Source organism: Canis aureus, chromosome 35, assembly GCF_053574225.1.
Source record: "Canis aureus isolate CA01 chromosome 35, VMU_Caureus_v.1.0, whole genome shotgun sequence".
NCBI lineage: Eukaryota > Metazoa > Chordata > Mammalia > Carnivora > Canidae > Canis > Canis aureus.
In genome coordinates, this window is record NC_135645.1 from 16,029,084 (window position 1) to 16,041,841 (window position 12,758).

The following is a 12,758-nucleotide window of genomic DNA, read 5'->3' on the forward strand; positions in this document are numbered from 1 at the left end:
ATAACACCTTTTATTATTTCTCATAAGGCAGGTCTAGTGGTAATAAACTCCCTCAGCTTCTGTTTGTTCAGAAAAGTGTTTATCCATTATTTCTGAGGACAGCTTTGCCAAGTATAGAATTCTTGCTTGACAATTATTTTCTTTCAATAGTTTGGACATGCCATTTTATTCTCCTGGCCTGAAAAGTTTCTGTTGAGAAATCCAATGACAATTTTATGGGGGTCCCTTTAGGTAAATTCTCTCTTTTCTCTTGATGCTCTTAAAGTTCTTTCATCTTTGACTTTTAACAATTTAATCATAATTTATCTTGATGTAGCTGTATTTAGTTTCAATTTATTTGAGGTCCTTTGGGCTTCATGGATCTGGATATCCTTCTTTCCCCAGGTGTAGGAAGTTTAAAGACATTAATCCTTTAAATATACTTTTTGTTCCTTTCTCTTTTTCTTCTCTTTCTGGAATTCTCAAAATGTGACTGTTGTTCCTTTTCATTGTACCATATAATTCCCATAGGCTTTCTTCACTCTTTTCATTCTTTTTCTTTCTTTCTTTCTTTTTTTTTATTTAAAGATTTTAGTTATTTATTTGGCACAGAGAGAGAACTAGAGAGAACAAGTGAGGAGGGAGAGGGAGAAGCAGGCTCCCAGCTGAGCAGGGAGCCCCTGTGGGGCTCAATCCCAGGACCCTGGAATCATGACCTGAACCCAAGGCAGATGCTTAATGACTGAGTCACCCAAGTGCCCATTTTTAATTTTTTTTCATTTTGCCCCTCTGACTGGGTAGTTTCCAATGTTCTATCTTCCAGGTTTCTGAGTCTTTAGTCCACATGGTTGAATCTAACTTGAAACCCTCTCCTGAATTCTTCATTTCAATTATTGTATTTTTCAACTCTTGGATTTTTTTGTTTGTTTGATGGTTATGTTAACTTGTCAGGTTTCTCGTTTTGTTCATGCATTGTTTTTTTTTTTTTTTTTTTTTTTAATTTTGTATAGTTGTTGTTGTTGTTTGTAGTTCACTAAATTTCCTTAAGATGATTATTTTGAATTATATAAGGCTTGTAAATCTTTATGTCCTTAGAATCAGTTATTGGAGATTTATTTGTCTCCTTTGGTGGTATCATATTTGCCTGATTATTCATGAATCTTTATTTCTTACTTTGGTATCTGCACATGTGAGTAATTGGGCTCCTCTTCCAAATTTTACAGGTTTGCTTTGGCAGAGACAGTTCTTCACCAGTCAGCTTAGTTTGGGTTTCTGGATGTGTCTGCTGATAATGTCCTTGGGTGGACTGGACCTGCTACTTTGGTCTATATTTGGGTAAGGCAACTGTTCAAGCTCCAAGGACAATGATGAGAGGGTGTGCCCCTAGCTGAGAACAGTTGCATAGGACTGCTGGCGTGGTTTCCTACCCAAGTTTGACTATAGGATAGGCTTTGTGTTTCCCTGGATCCTCTGGTCAGGCTTACTACATGATCAGGACTGGGTACGTTATATTCAGTAATAGATGGGGCTATGGATTGGCTTCCTTCCCCTGGCAGAGCAACAGGATGAGATCAGGACCTGCCTTCTGTCCAGGTAAGAGAGCTGCAACATAGCCCCACCCTCTTGGATAGTATCTTTTAGCCTCATCTGACCAAAGGAGCTGGCAACTCCTGCAAGCAGCCCCAGGGTGCTTGAGCTAAGGGGAAGGCAGGTAAAACTGATCACTTGCAGAACAAAACCATTGGGCAGTTCAATCAGGGAACTTGGAGGCAGGTCAGCTTGACTTAAGACAACAGAGAACTTTGCTGGCTTTAGAGCTGCTTCTCCCACTGTCCTTAGCAGGGAATTGAATCCATAGCCCTGCTTATAGATTTCAACCTGTTCAACCAGGAACCTAACCAGAGCACATGGGAGACTCCACAATGAATTCAACAGCCCTACACACAGTAGCACTTGAACAGAAAGCACAGTTCTTGTCTTCCCCTATCTCTTCAGATTGTTAGCCTCATCTGACCACAGAATTCAGGGCACACTAGTCTCCACAGCAGCGGGAGATGTGAGCAAACCTGCTTCTAATACCAGCAAAACTCCTGCTTTGAGTATTTGAATCAGGCACATCTGCACCCTGCTAAGTTCCTTAGTCAGAGTGAGCCTGGGACTTGTTTCTGCAGATGAGCAAAAAACTGTTGGTTGGGATGACTACCTGGGCACTGCAGTTATGAACACAGCCTGCCAAGACCTGTGTGTTGGTGTTGCAAGTCCCTCCCCACTTCTCTATCAGTCAGATTCCCAGTGTTTGAGCCCTGCAGAGTTTCCTGCAATCCCCATGCTGCAAGAGATCAAAGTATTGGCCCCTGTAAAGTTGCCCACAATGCTGAGGGTGGGTGCTTGTGTGTGCTGGTTGTCTCCCTGGGTTCTTTTCCCACTGGAGGAACTAAAAGCTCAGGTGAGACCTCTCCACTTGGTGAGACACTAGCCTGGGGGTGGGGCAATGCAGTCAGTATGTAGCCTAGTCTCTTATCCCTCCAATGCAGTTTGGCTTTGGTCTTTGTGCTTCAAACACAAAGGTGCTTCAGCTTAACTCCCATATGCTTGGATTCTCTGTGGTGTCTTGTTCTTGAATAGTTGTTAGTTGTTCTTCTTGGAAAGGGGGAGCAAAATCAGGATCAGACTATGTCACCATTTTGATCCACAGGCCTACTATTAAGTTTCAAGTAATTGCTCAATTCTTGCATAACATGAGCTATTAACATAGCTTATCATGTAGTGTGCCAGTATTGAATTTCCATCCAAGGGGTTATTTAGTAATGGCATTGAAATAAAAAATGAAATCTGTAAACCCTGAGCAATATCACTGCTTTTACATGCTCTGCAGTCTGTAATAGGCTATTAGATAAAAGATAGTAATGTATTCTGGAAGAACAGACCCATTGACAATGAATAAAGGGCATGATTTTATTCTTGCTTCACAAAGAATGATGTCTGTATCTTTCTTAAAAGAATTATAGTCTTCAAAAGCTGCCAGACTTATATTCTTTTGCAGCTGGCATACAGCTCTTAGTCTATGCAATATTATAAGAAGGAAAGCCAGAAGTATTTTAGAATATATGGAAAGATACCTAGGAACATATATATTTTGAAATGTTAAAAGTACCAAGAATTATAAGGTACTATTATTAATATCTACATATTTTGAAATGTTAAAAGTACCAAGAATTATAAGGTACTATTATTAATATCTACATATCTAATGAAGAACAAGGAAGGTCAGTATTTATTGAATAACATTTGTAAGATTTAGTGCATATAATTTTTAAAATTTATTTCCCACTAGTAAAACAAATATTCACAAATAAAATGTTTAGCCGTATGTGTGTATATTTTTCAGTTATTCAAATAATTAATACTGAGACAATTTCTATATAAATATTGATGAATTTTACTGTTTTAAATGCTTAAAAATAAATAGACTAATAATTCTCAAAGGAGTTGACTCTTATTTCTCTATGATCAGCCAAGCACTCAAGGGCATACAGATAGAATTTTCAACATTTCCAAAAGCCAGAACCATCAGAACCCAAGCCATAGTCAAGCATGTTCTGGTTCTGTGGCTGCTTTTACCTACAGAAAATTTTGTAAGAAGGAATTTGAAAATGGCACTTTATTTTTGTTTCAAAATCATAATGTAATTTTAAGTTATGATAGTGATACTCCAGTAACTTGTAAGGATTTAAAAGTGTCATAAGCTCCCTGTTTATACTGATCATTTAAGATTACCATCTTAAAAAGAAAAAAAAGTCATTGAACACATTTTAAAAATTTAACAAGAATTTGAAATATTGAGCAAAAGAATAAAAGGGGGGAAGTACTTTCCATGCCCTTTACTAGTACAGAAATGATTCTGAATATGATACTCCCTTTTGATTTGCAAAAACCATTCAGAATGCTAAATACTGAATTTCACGACAGCTTAGTGATATCTTTCAATTTATGCTATTATAGGGCAAACTGTCTTTGATAGTTTGAAGCAGCTCAACAAGTACTGGCAGTCAATGGTTTTAACTGAATCTGAAGAAGAAACATATACGTTAAAAGGAAAAATAACTATTTCGTTCATTTGAAGACAGATCATTGGGTTTATCAGAATGCAGTCCACTGGTTTGAGAACTAAACCTCATTAAAGAATCAGGGAAGGCATCATCGAAGCAACTGTTTTAAAACAAAAGAAAGGTCTCTTTTATTAAGGTGTCACACAGACTACAAAATAAGAAAACTAATTGACTGAGAAGAGAGGATCTGTCTGAATGTTAAAAGGAAAATTAAGCACAGGATCATGGTTTGCCCATCTATCACAGAAAAAAATGTTATTTTAGCAAAGTAATGGAAACAATGACCTTGTTTCCATGCAAAACCTGCAGTGAGTTATTTTATAAATTCAGTCAGCTCCATTAACAGCAACGACTACAAAAAGTTTGAAAATATATTCAGCAAGCTTCTTGAAGCCAACTGATCTATTTTGCACACAAACAGTTGTTTGGTTTGGAAATACTACATGTATTATAGATGTGAGGCCAGAACAAGGGCAGTTTTAAAGAAAGTTGGAAATGAAGATCTGTTTGTTCTCTTGCATTTTAGCCCGTAGCTGGGATATCCTGAAGTTCCTGAAATACAGGATTTGTTTCAAAGCATTGTTTACATGGAATGTAAATAAACATCAATTTCCTTTTCTTTTTTCTTTTTGGTTTACCCATGTAAAGGATATTATCACAATTAGCAAATTCACTGTGAAGGCTCATTGCAGCTATAAATGATCAACTTAGAAAAAAAAATATATATATCACTCATTACATGATATATCCCGAGTGTTCATCATAGAATATTTCATTACTATTATTCAGAGAGGAGGGTTTTTTGTGGCTTTTTTTTTTTTTGAATTTTATAATGAGACAGTTGTTAAGAAATGACAAGTGGCACAGACTTCATTTTGGGTGCTAATCCCTGGACCAGTACCAACTATTTTCATTATATGGGAGAGGGTGATTTTGCCTCTCTAGGTTTTCATTTCTTCATTTGCAAAAACAAATTTACCAGGATGTTTTGTCTAAGAAACCAAATTTGGGGTAGCCCTGGTGGTCCAGCGGTTTAGCACCACCTGCAGCCCAGGGTGTGATCCTGGAGACCCAGGATCGAGTCCCACGTCAGGCTCCCTACATGGAGCCTGCTTCTCCCTCTGCCTGTGTCTCTGCCCCTCTCTCTCCCTCTCTCTCATGAATAAATAAACAAAATCTAAAAAAAAAAAAAAAAAAAAGAAACCAAATTTAAAATTTTGTATTTGTTTACGAAATTAGGGTTCAATAACCCCTCTGTGTATCTATTATAGGAGTTGAAATGCTGGGGGCTTTGTGTTTGGCTGTTTAAAGAATGGAAGAAGCTGCTGATTTTTTATTTTGTTTTATCCTGTCTCACACAGAAGCACATGGCAAAAGAGGAAGGAGACTTGTATTTACATGTGCCCTTTGCCCTCATCAGCGTTCCCTCTTCTGTCCTACCGGGTTTGCGTGACTGATGTACAGCTCTAGAAAAAAGAGGAGTAAAGATAAAAATAAGAAGTGTTCATAGAATGCTGAGAGAATCAGCTATAAGATGTGCCTCTGGAGGATCCTCTTTTGGTGGCTTCCTACCACCAGCACCGCACTGTTAGCTCCACATTCACAAACATGCTTTACCTTCCATCACAGACCCCAGTTCAACAGGACTGAGCCGGCGCAAGGCACAGCCAGACTGGATGGAAGAGCATTCCCTGGCAAACACCTGAAGAAAGATGACCTTGATGGCGAATGAGGAAGAACATAAGTGGTCTGTACTGTGCTTCTACGTGAAGGTTCCAAGTACCTGAGCAGATGCCGAGGAGGAGAGTAGATAGGATAAGGTCCTTCCATCAGGATATGGGGGTACAACAATCAGTATCTTGTTTTCATTTTAATGAGAGACTAGTGAGATACAACACAGATCATAAAATTAATCTCTGCTTGCTATACGGAAAGTTTATGGCTTACCAAAACAGTGCCCTTAAAGGTGTCAGAAGAAAGGAATCCCAGTTTTATTGAGTAGCACAGAATGTAGGGCAATATTCTCCTTCTAAAAGTTTAGTATCTAGTGATTTGTAGAGGGAAGAGGGTCTGGATACAGTACAGAGACCTTAGCTATGGGTTTGAGTTTGAGGAACTGTCCCTTCCTCCTGTGGGCCTCCTCTTGCACTGCCCCTAAACCTTAGCTACCTACTCTGCTAAATGAGGGGCCAACCTCAATGAAATGAAGATCCTTTTATCACTATAATTGTATCATTCTTTTGAATGGACAAGACCTAGTAGAACAGAGCCTAATTAAGACAGAAAATAATGACCAACAATACAAAGCCATCTATAATGAAATGGTAAATTGTGTCCTGAAGACTAAGAGTATTTGTAAGGTTCATCAGTTTACTAGGTTGTGATCTCTTTGAGGGCAGGGATTGTGTTGAAGTCATCTTTCAATCACTGGTAACTAATACTGGTTCCTGGCACACAGAATCTACTTAAATAAATCATATTAAAGACACAAGTGGACAAATAAGATTAATGTGTTTCCATAATTATTTATATTTTAGCAAAGTAGGTTTAAAAATCTAGATCCAATAAAAGCAAATTAACCTATAGCAAGTACTTAACATGTTCCAGGAATTGTATTAAGTATTTTTATGTAAGTTTAAGCTTCACAGCTTCCTGAAAAGTTACCTACTATTGTCAGTATCTGTATTAGTCAGGCTTCTCCAGAGAAACAGAACCAACAGAAGATATACACACATGAGCAGATTTATTGTAGAAATTGACTCACATGCTTATAGAAATCCCTACAATCTGTTGTCTGCAAGCTAGGGAACCAGGAAAGCTCTTGGTGTACTGCAGTCTGAATTGGAGGCTTGAGAACCAGGTTGCAGGGCAAGGGGGCACTGGGTAAGTCCTGAAGTCTGAAGGCCAGGGAACCAAGAATTCTATTAAATAGGCACAGGGTGATGGTTAATTTTATGTGTCAACTTGACTGGGCTAAGGGATGCCCTGAGAGCTGCAACATCCATTTTCTCCTTCCCTCAGATAGCTCAGGAAGAGAGAGAATTTGCCCTTCCTTCTTCACCTTTTTGTTCCATTAGGGTCCTTTAAGGGGTTGGATGAGTTGATGCCCACCCACTTTGGTAAGGGTGAGTCTCTTTATTCAGCCTACTATTTCAAATGCTAATCTCTTGTAGAAACATTCTCACAGACATTTTCAGAAATAATGTTTTTTATCAGCTCACTCCTGGTGTATTTTCACTCCTGGTGATAACTTCATTTGGCTTACACATACCTCTTAATACTGAATTGAATTTACCTACTTCAGATACATTTCCCAACCATTCTCTATTTGTAAGCATTTCCCTCAATGTGATTCTTACAGAAAGCCTATCACTACATGGTGCAGTTTACCACATTACAGGAAAACCCTTACTTCACACATAGTCTTATATCCTTTGAACCTGAGCTTGACGAGAAAGTATAATTAAATAAGAAAAATAAGCGCTGCTCAGTTGTTTTCCTGTTTCAGCATTTACATTGCTGTCACAACTAAAAAAGGAGATTTTCAGTGTCACATCAATTAATTCCAATTTCTACTTAATGAATCACTTGCTCATTGAGAAGATGGTATCTCTTTAACTGTAGTTGTGTAAGTTTTTGCTTATAAGGAAAAGAATAGTGAAGACATTTGTTTAACCTAATCAGCCAATGAGGAAAAAAAAATCAAGATGTCTGCTATATAATGATGCTTTTATTTTATTTTATTTTTTAAATAATAAATTTATTTTTTATTGGTGTTCAATTTACCAACATACAGAATAACACCCAGTGCTCAGCCTGTCAAGTGCCCCCCTCAGTGCCCATCACCCAGTCACCCCCACACCCCGCCATCCTCCCCTTCCACTACTCCTAGTTCGTTTCCCAGAGTTAGGAGTCTTTATGTTCTGTCTCCCTTTCTGATATTTCCCACACATTTCTTCTCCCTTCCCTTATACTCCCTTTCACTATTATTTATATTCCCCAAATGAATGAGAACATACAATGTTTGTCCTTTTCCGATTGACTTATTTCACTCAGCATAATACCCTCCAGTTCCATCCACGTTGAAGCAAATGGTGGGTATTTGTCATTTCTAATGGCTGAGGAATATTCCATTGTATACATAAACCACATCTTCTTTATCCATTCATCTTTCGATGGACACCGAGGCTCCTTCCACAGTTTGGCTATTGTGGACATTGCTGCTATAAACATCGGGGTGCAGGTGTCCCGGCGTTTCATTGCATCTGAATCTTTGGGGTAAATCCCCAAATATAATGATGTTTTTAAAAGAGAGAATTTAGCCCTTAAAATAGGTCATGTACTATAAAGAATAATGTCCAAAAGCCATATCCATTCCTACAGATGCAAAATTCCTTTAGAAATGGTCTTTTAAGGCAAAGAGACCTTTGGTAGATCAGTGAACAGAAAATGATAAATCTTTCTAAAATTATTTCATAAAGGCTTAGCTTACAATATTTATCCTACTTTGTCCTCATTTGTCCTCCTTATTCTGAATTTTTCTCCTTATATCCAACACTGTCACATGACTTCTTACTGAGCACAGTGGATTCATGTGTAAGGGAGAGAATTGGAAAAAGTTGGTTTTCTAAAGTCCTATGATTAGTTTGTGTGTCTGAAGTAGATTAATTTATCAAGTCTAAGGCATGCCTGTATCTTCAATAAGACGAGTTGCCTAGAATTCTCCAGTGATCACTTTAGTGTAACTAAAAATTGTGCTAATATGTTACTAATCTATAATTGAATATGTTTAAGCACACCTTTTGGAAATATAAAGCTCAGAAACTAGACTAGTTTTTACTATGATTTCTCTGGACCACCAATTCTCCAGTTTATGTAGTCAAATATTCTAAAGAACTCTTTGTTTGGGTGGTTAACTAAAAGTAAAGCAGCTTAAAATATATTAGCCAATAATAATGTTATATTGATCTCAAATTAATCTGGTCTCTTTCCATTCATACCAAATGAAATGACTGGATTAGCTTAAGTTTAAAAAAAAATGATGATTAAAATATGAAGGGACATCCTGACAAGGGTCTTATATGGTAAACCTTTTACACAGCTAGGGATTCACTTTATACTGCTAGAGAGTATACAAAAGTGTGTAAACTTTCTGAAATGTCTATCCTATGCATAAAATATCTTTAAAATAGTAATATTCCTTAAAGTATTCACAGAGAATTTCTATTTTTAAAAAATGTGGACTGGGGCTCCTGGTTGGCTCAGTCAGCTAAGTGTCAATTCATGGTTTTGGCTCTGCTCTGATGTCAGGCTTATGGGACCCATCCCAGCATCCAGCTCAGTGCTCAGCACGGAGTCTGCTTGGATTTCTCTCTCACTCTACCTCTGCCCCTCTCTCTACTCTCACATGTGCTCTCTCTCTCTAAAATAAATAAATAAAATCTTAAAAAAATAAAATATGTGGACTAAGGTAGTAATCAGGGATTAACTATTTAACCACGTGCACATTTATATCTTCAATGGAGATCATGCCATAAGACCCTTAGTTTCATAAATCTACCTACTTTTGCATCATCAGCTTCACTTAGCTACATGTTTCTCAAATTTGTTTTGTCCAAAACTTGATTTTTGATATTTCCCTTACAAATTCCTCCTTCTTTAACATTTTTACTTTACTATTTAACTCTTCATTTTGTTACTTTCTCAATATAGTAAACCTAAAACTTTTACTTCTCTCATCTTTATCTCCCACATCTGCCCCAAATGCTATTATTTTTTTCTTTGAAACATAGGTTGGCTCTGTTTCTTTCCATCTTCATTTCCACTCCCCTAGCCACCAACATTTCTGACCTGTATGACTAAAAGAGCCTCCCTACTGGTCACTTGACTTCTACTATTGTCTTCCTCAAAGCTATTTTCGTTTACTAGCCAGAGTAATCTTTCACAAGTTTGGAGAGTACTTTCCTACTTAAGTCTTTTTGCGTTTAATAGAATATGCAAAATCCTAAAAAAGAAAGAAAGAGAGAACGGAAGAATGAAAGAAAGAAAAAAAATGAAAAAAAAAAAAAAAGAAGAAAAGAGGCCCATAAACTTCTTTAAGAACTGATACCTACTAGCCTCCCCAATCTCATCTGACTCCAGTCCCTGCTACCACCTCTTACTGCATTTCAGCCACATTAGTCTTCTTTTGGTTACTGGAAAGTTCTTTGCTGCCCCAGGGCCTTTGTACTGCTGTTTCCTCTCCCTGGAATTCCTTCCCCTCTGTCTTTTCCTATTAATTATTTCTTTTCCTTTTAAAATATGTTCATGTATATATATATATATATATATATACACACACACATATATATATTTGTTGTAATTATTAACATTTAAACTTTACATAAAAATCTAAATCCTTTAAAAGTGGTATCTTGTATTAGATTCACTAATTTTTTCAGCTTTATTAAAGTATAATTGAGATACAATTCACCACACATACTTAAAGTGAACACCATGATGAGTTTTGACATATATATTCACTCGTGCAACCATCATCAGCTCAACTGTACCTTTATGGCCACTTTATGGGGCCACCTTTATGGCCCCATATCCTCTTCCCTCCATCCTCTGGTAACTACTCTTCTGTTTTCTACATCTGTGTTTGACTATTTTAAATGACTCACACAAGAAAAATCGTGCAGTATTTGTCCTACTGTGACTGACTTATTTCACTTAGTTTATGCCTTCCAGGTCCTTAATGCCCTACAGGTCCATCCATGTTGTCATAAATGGTAGAACTTCCTTCTTTTTTAAGGGTGAATAATATTCTATTGTACGTACATACTACATTTATTTCATTCCTTTATCTGATGATGAACATCTGTGTTGTTGCCATATCCTAGCCACTGTAATGTCATAATAATAATAGTAATAATAATAATAATGCCACACTAAACATGGAAATGCAGCTATCCAAGATCTTGATTTTACTTATTAGATAAATACTCATAACTGGGATTGCTGGATTATATAGTGGTATTATTTTTAATTTTTTGAGGACTCTCCATATTGTTTTCCAGAACAGCCACACAAATTTACATTCCCATCAACAGTGGAAATGTTTTCTAATTTCTCCACACCCTTCTACCTCTCCAACACTTGCTATCTCTTTTTTATGATAGCCATTCTATTTTCCAGATAATTAGCAAATTGAGCATGAACCTGTTGACCATTTGCATGTCTTCTTCAAAGAAATGTCCATTTATATGCTTTGCTTTTTTTGTTGTTGTTAAAGAAACTTGAATTCTGGATTTTTGCCATTTAAAAAAACTTGAACACCTAATTTTTTTAGAGTCATTTTAGTCTTACAACAGATTTGAGAGGAAGACATAAAGATTTGCTACAGATCCTTGCCCCCAGACATACATACATAGCTTCCCTCATTATCAGTATCACTTTCCATATCCAAAGTCCATAGTTTACCTCAGGATTCTCTTGGTGTTATACATTCTGAGTCTGGACAAATATATAATGACATCTATCCATCATTATAATATCATATAGGGTATTTTCACTGCCCTAAATATTCTCTGTGCTATGCCTATGCATCCTCTACTTCCATCCCCAGCAGCCATTGAACTTTTTATTGTCTCTATAGTTTTGCCTTTTGCAGAACATCATATAGTTGGAATCATACAGTACACAGCCTGTATGTGTTTAGATTGGTTTCGTTCACTTAGTAATATGCATTTAAGGTTCTTCCATTTCTTATCATGGCTGAGAGCTCATTTCTTCTTAATCTCTAGATAGTATTCTACTGTCTGGATATACCACAGTTTATTTACCCAGTCACCTACTAAAGACATCTTGGTTATTTCCAATTTTGGCAATTATGAATAAAGCTACTATAAACACACATGTGTTGACTTTTCTGTAGACAGTTTTTCAACTCTTTTGGAAACATACCAGGAACACAACTGGTGGATCATGTGGTAAGAGTACATTTCATTTTATGAGGAACAGTCAAACTCTCTTCCAAAGTGGCTGTACCATCTTGCATTCCCACCAGCAATGAATCCTTGTCTGCATTTAGGGTAGCCAGTATTCTGGATTTTGGCCATTGTAATAGATGTGTAGTGAAATCTCATTATTAATTAATTATTTTGTTCTTTTTTTCTGGTTGTCTTGTTTGTTTGTTTTGAGTTGTAGGAGTTCCTTACATATTTTGGAAATATGAGAGACACAGAGAGAGAGGCAGAAACACAGGCAGAGGGAGAAGCAGACTCCCTGCGGGGAGCCCGATGCGGGACTCGATCCCAGGACTTCGGAATCATGCCCTGAGCTGAAGGCAGATACTCAATCACTAAACCACCCAGACATCCCACATATTTTGGAAATTAACCCCTTATCATATACATGGTTTGCAAATGTTTTCACCATATCAACAGAAAAAAGGACAAAAATCACATAATTATCTTGGCAGGTACAGAAAAAGCATGTGAAGAGCTTCAATAAAAGAGCTTTCATTAAAACAAGTGTAGAAAGAACTTATCTCAACACAATAAGGCCATATACAAAAAGTCCACAGCTAACATCATATTGGTGAAAAGCTGAAAGCTTTTCCTCTGAGATCTAGAAGGAAAAATCTCTACCCTCACCAGTTCTATTCTACTATTCAACATAGTATTA

General features: G+C 37.0%; 1 long non-coding RNA gene across 12 annotated transcripts in view; it reads right to left on the bottom strand.

Annotated features, from left to right (window-relative positions):
- LOC144305187 (uncharacterized) overlaps positions 1-12,758 on the bottom strand; it is a 214,417-nt gene that overhangs the window by 118,464 nt on the left and 83,195 nt on the right. The window contains exon 3 of one of the 12 annotated variants that reach the window (XR_013372247.1): positions 2,507-2,619. The exons of the other annotated variants lie outside the window; for them this stretch is intronic. This is a non-coding gene — a long non-coding RNA (uncharacterized LOC144305187). Of the gene's footprint in view, positions 1-2,506; positions 2,620-12,758 lie in introns of those variants that run through there. 12 annotated transcript variants of the gene reach the window in all.